The following is a 7,325-nucleotide window of genomic DNA, read 5'->3' as shown; positions in this document are numbered from 1 at the left end:
GAAGAAAAGATTGAAATTGAAAAGGACTTCATTTTTCTTGGATCAACTATCAGCATTCATGCAAGCAGCAGTGAAGAGATCAAATGATGTATTTCACTAGGCAAATCTGTTGCACAAGACCTTTGTAAAGTGTTGAAGAGCAATAATCTCATATGCATGCGAAAGCTGGGCAGTGAATAAGGAAGTCTATGGAAGAATTGATGCCTTTGAGTTATGGTGTTGGAGGAGAATACTAAAAGTGCCATGGGCTGCCAAAAGAACCATTAGATCCATTTTGGAAGAAGTGCCGCCAGAGTGCTCCTTAAAGGCCAAGATGGCCATACTTCGTCTCTCATACTTTCGACATGTTTTCAATAGGGACCAGTCTCTGGAGAAGGTTATCATGTTTCGTAAGGTTGAGGGTCAGAGAAAAAGTGGAAGACCCCAACAAGATGGATTGGCCAAGTGGCTGCATCGATAGACTCAAGCGTGACAACAGTAGTGAGGTTGTACCAGGATTGGGCAATGTTTGTTCTGCTGTGCATAAGGTTTGTTCTGCTGTGCTATGGGTCATTACTGACTCAATGGTACTTAACAACCACAACAAATGCTGTTCAGAATTTGGAGCTCTGCTTTGAATCCACATTGCCTGGTATTCTGTGGTATTGTTGAAGGCGAATGTCACAGCACCTCTACCCTGCCATTAAGGCTGGTCTCCTTAAGAATGATTTTATAGGAATATTCCACTCTTCGAAAGTAGAGGAAACCTGTACATTATGATGGAAACATAAGAGAGACATATTCAATATGTGATCTTCTTTATAAAGGTTCAGAAATTTTCTTCTTTTAAAATAGTAATAATAATAATTCTTGTGTTTTCTAGGTGTAATCCAGTTTTTTTCTGACTCTTAGCCACACTGTATACAGCAGAGTGAAATGTTGCCCAAACCTGTTTCATCCTTACAATTATAACTGTGCTTAATCACATATTGTTTCCACTGTGTCAATCCATCTCATAGAGAATGGTTTTTTGTTTTTGTTTTTTCTGTATCTCTACTTTACCAATCATGAAGTCATGAAGTCTTTTTCAATGCAATATTTTCTATCATTAAGAGGAGGCAGAGAAAATGTATTCCTGAATGGAGAATTGCTGCTGAGTTGTTTCTGTTCCTGAATTCTGTTTTTGTTTACTTTCTTAAGAATCCCCATATCTGTGAATATTGTATATGAGTTCTGTGTGGTCATTTAAATGGATTATTGAACCAATATATGAAGGAGAGAATGCTGTTAGAGGTGTGGCGTCAGAACATAACAAAGAAAGTAGAATCGAAGAGGCATCTCTGACCTTTGTCTCATAAGAATCATCCTTAGGCTGATTTTGTGTATTTTGTCAAACTAAAGAATGTCAGAGATGGCCTCTCTGCCATTTTTATATATTTTTTTAATTCCAAATAAATTAATCCATACCACATAGATATGCCCATACATTATATGTGTGTAGTATGAAATCTCTTTTTGAATGCTGTGATTCATATGTTTTAGACATCAACTAAATTAATTAGAGGTCCAAGGATGATACAAATGGTTAAATTACCCAGTTTCTAACTGAGATGGTTCAAATCCACCCAAAAGTACATCACAACAAAGCTCGGGAGATCTACTCCTGAAAAACCAGCTAGTGAAAAATCAATGGAACACCATTTTACTCTGACACAGTTGTTGTAGTCATGAGTTGAAATCAAGTAAATGATAATGGGTTTATTGGTACAATAATGTGGTTAGTGAAACAAACTTCTGATTTTTTTCCCAAAAAATACAGCTTTAACATCCTATGACCTCACATTTTCCTTTTAAATCTGCTCTTATTATAAATGATTGCTCTTTGCTATGAATTTTCATTTATGTAAGCTTTGTGCCTTAAACTGTAGGAATCCATTACATTTTCTTTATGACATTTATTGTCTCTATTGTTTTTACCATTGGTGAGTGCTATTGACTTGATTTTTGACTGTGTCATGTAACAGAAAGGCACTGTTCCATAGGATTTTCTAGGTTCTACTCTTAATGGGATGTGAGCTTTTCATCTTTCTCCCATGGAGCCAGAACTGTATCATGGGACTGAAGTGTCAACTTTCTGGTTAATAGCCAAGAGCTTAATCATTGTGACACTAAGGTTCTAGATCAAGTAAATAATATAATGTTGAAAAATTCATATATTTAATTAATTATTAGTTCAGACATTTTAATGGACGATATCATTAACATGATTGATCTCATACCTTCCACAATGATTGCTAAAACTCATTATTTCAATGACCTGCTTTAAATTTCCATCCAGAATTCAGCTTGGGCTTCAGTGCTGTTCAACATGTAGAACTGCTGTATGTTTGAGATTTGCTAATGCTCTCATAGAGTCAATGCAGAAAAGAAGAGAAAGAAAATGCTGTGTTTGTGATTTTTTGTGTCAGAAAGCTGCTGGCTCTGAAAAATGAAGAACTTACCCTTGCATTCTGACATGCTCCTAAAAGCACTGAACTATTAGTGCTAAATCATTTTGAGCCAAACTCACTTTCCAAGATTTAATCTCTTTCCTGAGATGATGTGGGCTGTCAAAAAAATATACAAGTGCCTGTTCAAAGATTGAGAGAAAATATGATTTTTGTTAAATGACCATAAATGTATTAAGGTGAATAAATATATAAAAGTAGTAAATAATTTTGCTTAATAAAATTACTTTCACGTCTGTAACCATCTGTTTCCAGAATAGAGATTCTGATACTATTAAAATTAATCTTTACTAGAGTTCTTTTTTTTTTTTTTTTTTCATCAGGAATGTTCTACTATGTGTGTGGAAATAGAAATATTAAATTGTTGTATCGGGAAATATTTTGTTATTTTGACTTTACAAATAATCTAAAGAGATGTAACCTATTATTTTTAAGGTATATGTGCTTGTGTGTGCATGTGTCTGCGTAAAGGTACTTACAAACATCAATTTATCACTGCTCTGATACTAGTTTAAGTGCCCTATATCCTGACTAGTCATGGAACAGCAGCCAAGTGGAAATGACAGTGACTGACAATTACAGAAGAAATAAAATGGCTTCCAAAATTACACTGAGACCTGCAGACCTCAATCAACTGAACTACAAACCCATTAAATGATTTAATTTTGTGTATCCAACTGTGAGATATATTTACACAGAGAAGAACCACAGATAATAAATGCAGTTTGTAATACAATTCAGAAAATAGTTTAAGTTGGCCTCTAATACTAAATAATCTCTGTCATTTCTAATACAACTTCTAGGCAAAAGAAAACAAAAAACACAAAGTGTTATATAAGTTAAGAACAAAAAGAAAAAAAAAATTCATATTAAAGTAAATGAGTAATATCATTACTTGTTTCAAAACAAGGCACACTACAAATAAGGACATATCAATCACCAAATTCAATTTCAATTCTATTACTGAAAACAAATGACAAACTGAATTATTTTATGTTAATGTATGTCTTTGTTTCCTATGGCTGCCATAAAAAAATCCCACAAATCTTTGTATTTAATTAAGATAAATTTAATGACTCACAGATATCAGATTGGTTGATTCAATCTGAGGAATCTTAAAGGGAAAATTTCAAGCCTACACTCTTGGCATTTTGGTGTAGTGTTATAGAACTAGTAACAGCAAGGTTGACTATTCAAATTGACCAACCACTCCTTGGAAAAACCATACAGGGACGCTAAGAGTCAAACTGATTTAATGGCACTTAGAAGGATATCATGTGTGTTAAGGTGGAGGGTCAGAGAAAAAGTGGAAGACCCTACCAACGAGATGGATTGGCCAGTGGCAGCATCGATGGCCTCAAGCGTGGCAACAGTAGTGAGGTTGACCCTGGAACGGACAGTATTTTGTTCTGCTATGCATAAGGTTGCTCTGAGTTGGTACTGACTTAATGGCACCTAACAACAACAACAACAACAACAAGTGATCACAAGGTCAGTTTGAACCACCAAAATCTTCTCAGAAACCTTATGAAGAGTTACTGTGAGTCAGAAGTGAGTTGATTGCACTTAACACCAGTGTTTCCTAGAAATTCTTGTAATTCACTGACTTTTAGGTCATATTTACATGTCAATCTGCTTTTGTCACCTTGCCAGTATCAACTCCTTTTTTAAGGACAACAGTGACACAGAATTGTTGTTATTGTTAAGTGCAGTCAAGCTGGTTCTGGCCCATAGTGTTTTCGAGGAGTGAATGGTGAGCTTAAACTGAAGGCCTTATGGTTCAAACCAACTTTGCAGTTTGTCGCATTAACCAACAAAACCACATACACAATTAGTAGTCAGCTACACAAGTGCTGTTGTTGTTAGGTGCCATCGAGTCAGCATTGACTCATAGCAACACTATGCACAGAAGAACAAAACAACGTCCGATCCAGGGCCAACCTCACTACTGTTGGCACACTTGAGTCCATCGATGCTGTCACCTTGCCAATCCATCTCGTTGGGGGTCTTCCTCTTTTTCTCTGACCCTCCATTTTACCAAGCATGATATCCTTCTCAAAATCCAGGATGGTGAGACTTTGTCTCTCTTATTTGCACATGTTATTAGAAGGGACCAGTGCTTGGAGTAGGACATCGTAACTGGTAAAGTGAAGAGTCAAATAAAAAAGAGGAAGACCCACAATGAGATTAATTGACACAGTGGCAAAAACAATGGGATGAAATATATCAACAGTTGTTAAGAATGCTGTACGGTCGGGCTGTGTATTCTCTTGTGGATTGCTGAGTTAGAACTGACTCCAAGGCACCTAACAACATGCCAGTATAAAATCATGTTAAAAGCACTAAGAAAATTTCAGACTTTGCTTGCAAGTTTGGTTATATCCATAGGTATAAGGGTTAGTTCTTCAACTTATATTTCTGTGGAACCCAATAGTCCTGGTGTAGTGCTGTGGATAATGTGCCAGACTATAAATCCATTTGAACTGGAAAGTTGGTGGTTCAAGCTCACCAGCTCCACCTCGGAAACCCTATACAGAGTAGCTGTGGGTCAGAATCGACTTGGTGGCAGTTAACAACAATAGCAATTCAATTAAGAACAATGTCTCTCTTACCATAGGCAAGATCACAAAATAATAAGTAGTGAAGCACTGTTAATTTTAAAAAAACCATGTTCAAGTTCCATGTGGTTTGGAGATTTGACATGCTATAAATGTTGCATTTACCAAAGAATATTTTCTTAAAGGGACCTGTCATAGGCTGGGTCCATGCATCTAGTGAACCAAATAAGGACAGGTCAGATGACAGGCAAGTAGGTCTGCAGGTAAGATCAAAGGCTGCTGAAGACTCTCATGATGACAGGCAACAGAGCAGGAAACTGGCTCAAATCCAAAAACAGGAGATTGCATGACTAGCCAGATGTAGGATTCAGACTAAGCAGAAGGTAAGCTTCGTATGAATGTTCAATATATTGGAAACAGACCTCAACCTTGAGGACATTTCCTTTCAACTTATTGGCTACTCACAGTAGATCTCATCATGGGGTTGATTTAATAAATTAGGTCTCATCAAGGGGATGACTGCATCTCAACTGCCAAACCACTGAGAATCCTGGTCCAGTTAAGTTCACAGAGAACCTAAACTGTAGCTAAGACATGATATAGATTTTCTACTAAATGCTTTCAAATAATCATTTTGATTTTTAAGAACATTAAATGGCAAATTAATTACTAAATATTAGACCAAGTTTACTACTCAAATGTTTGTAATAAAAAGGAAATAAACAATTTGTTAATTGAAAACTTACTATCGCAAAATCATTGTGTACCAAAAATTTATATGAGAATCATAGTTCAGAGAATCCAAATACATATGTTATTATTTTAATGAATTATTTTAATATGGAAGTTGATTTATTCAACAAAATAGAAAAAGAATATTCAAGTTATATTTTAATTTTAATAGTGTTTTCTCCACAGTTGTATATAATTCCAGACCAAATAAATATAGATAGATGAAAAATCTGCTTAACTTTCATGAGTAATTCCATATAAAGAAATTTACAAGATGAATATGTCTTAGTTTTAAGGTTAATTTATTTGACTCTTTTTCCAATATGCTTGTTTTGAAATTTTAGCAATTATCATCAATTTTTACCTCAAAACCTGAAAATAAATATAATTTATATTAATTTACTTTGGCATTGTAATTGCTGACTAGGAAGCAAAATAAACAGACTTCAGTGAACACATACATCTTCTACACAAGAAAGAATCATATGAAGATTAATTATTATAAAAGATTTAAAATGAAATCAGCTGTAATAAAGAGATGAGGGAAAATTGATCAGCATAAAGTTTTAAAGAGATTCTAAAATAAGCATCTATTATAATCCCTTTATTTGCTTAATTAGAAGACAATTTGGATGGAAGTTGTGAATGCTCTAAGTATATAATTAATTACACAGAATGATTAATGTGGGACCATAGAAGAAAATATATGACACCACAAAATAAAAATTTGTTCAAACTTTCCAATTATTTGTTTAAACAATTCATTAGATATTCCTTCTCTTTGTATACACACACATGCAGACAAATTATATGTTGTTGTTAAAGCCAAAATCTAATTCACTGCCATCAAGTTAATTTCAACGCATATGGACCCTATATGATTTCCAAAACTGTAAGTCTTTACCAGAGCAGAAAGCTTCATCTATCTCTCACAGAGTAACTGGTGGCTTTGAACTATATCTTTGCAATAAACAGTCCATTGCTTACACTTCAGTGTCACCAGGGTTCCTTTCAGGAGCTATCTAGTTAGTTTCAACTCATACTAGCCCAATGTATAACAGAAGGAAACACTGCCCAGTCACGTGCCAGCCTCACAAATTGTTTTTTGGTATTTTGTTTGTTTGTTTTTATGTTTCAGCCCATCGTTGAAGTCACTATGTCAGTATATCTCATTCAGGCTCTTCTTATTTCTTGCTGACATTTTATTATGCATGATGTTCTTTTTCAGGAACTGGTCTCTTCCAAAAACATGTTCAAAGTACATAAGATGAAGTCTTGCTACCCTCCCATCTATAGAGTATTCAAGTTGTATTTTTTCCAAGAAAGAATTATGCATTCTTCTGAAAGGTATATTCCATATTCATCATTAACATTATAATTTAAATACATCAATCCTTTTCTAGTCGTCCTTATTCACTGTCCAGCATTCCCAGGCATATGAGACAATTGAAGACATTATGATTTGTGTCAGGAACACTTCAGTCCTCAAAGTAGCAGCATATCTCTTTAACACTTTAAAGATACTTTTTATTTGCAACAGCAGCGGATA

Source organism: Chrysochloris asiatica, unplaced genomic scaffold, assembly GCF_000296735.1.
Source record: "Chrysochloris asiatica unplaced genomic scaffold, ChrAsi1.0 scaffold00456, whole genome shotgun sequence".
Taxonomy (NCBI): Eukaryota; Metazoa; Chordata; class Mammalia; order Afrosoricida; family Chrysochloridae; genus Chrysochloris; species Chrysochloris asiatica.
Note: the sequence above shows the minus strand (reverse complement) of the source record.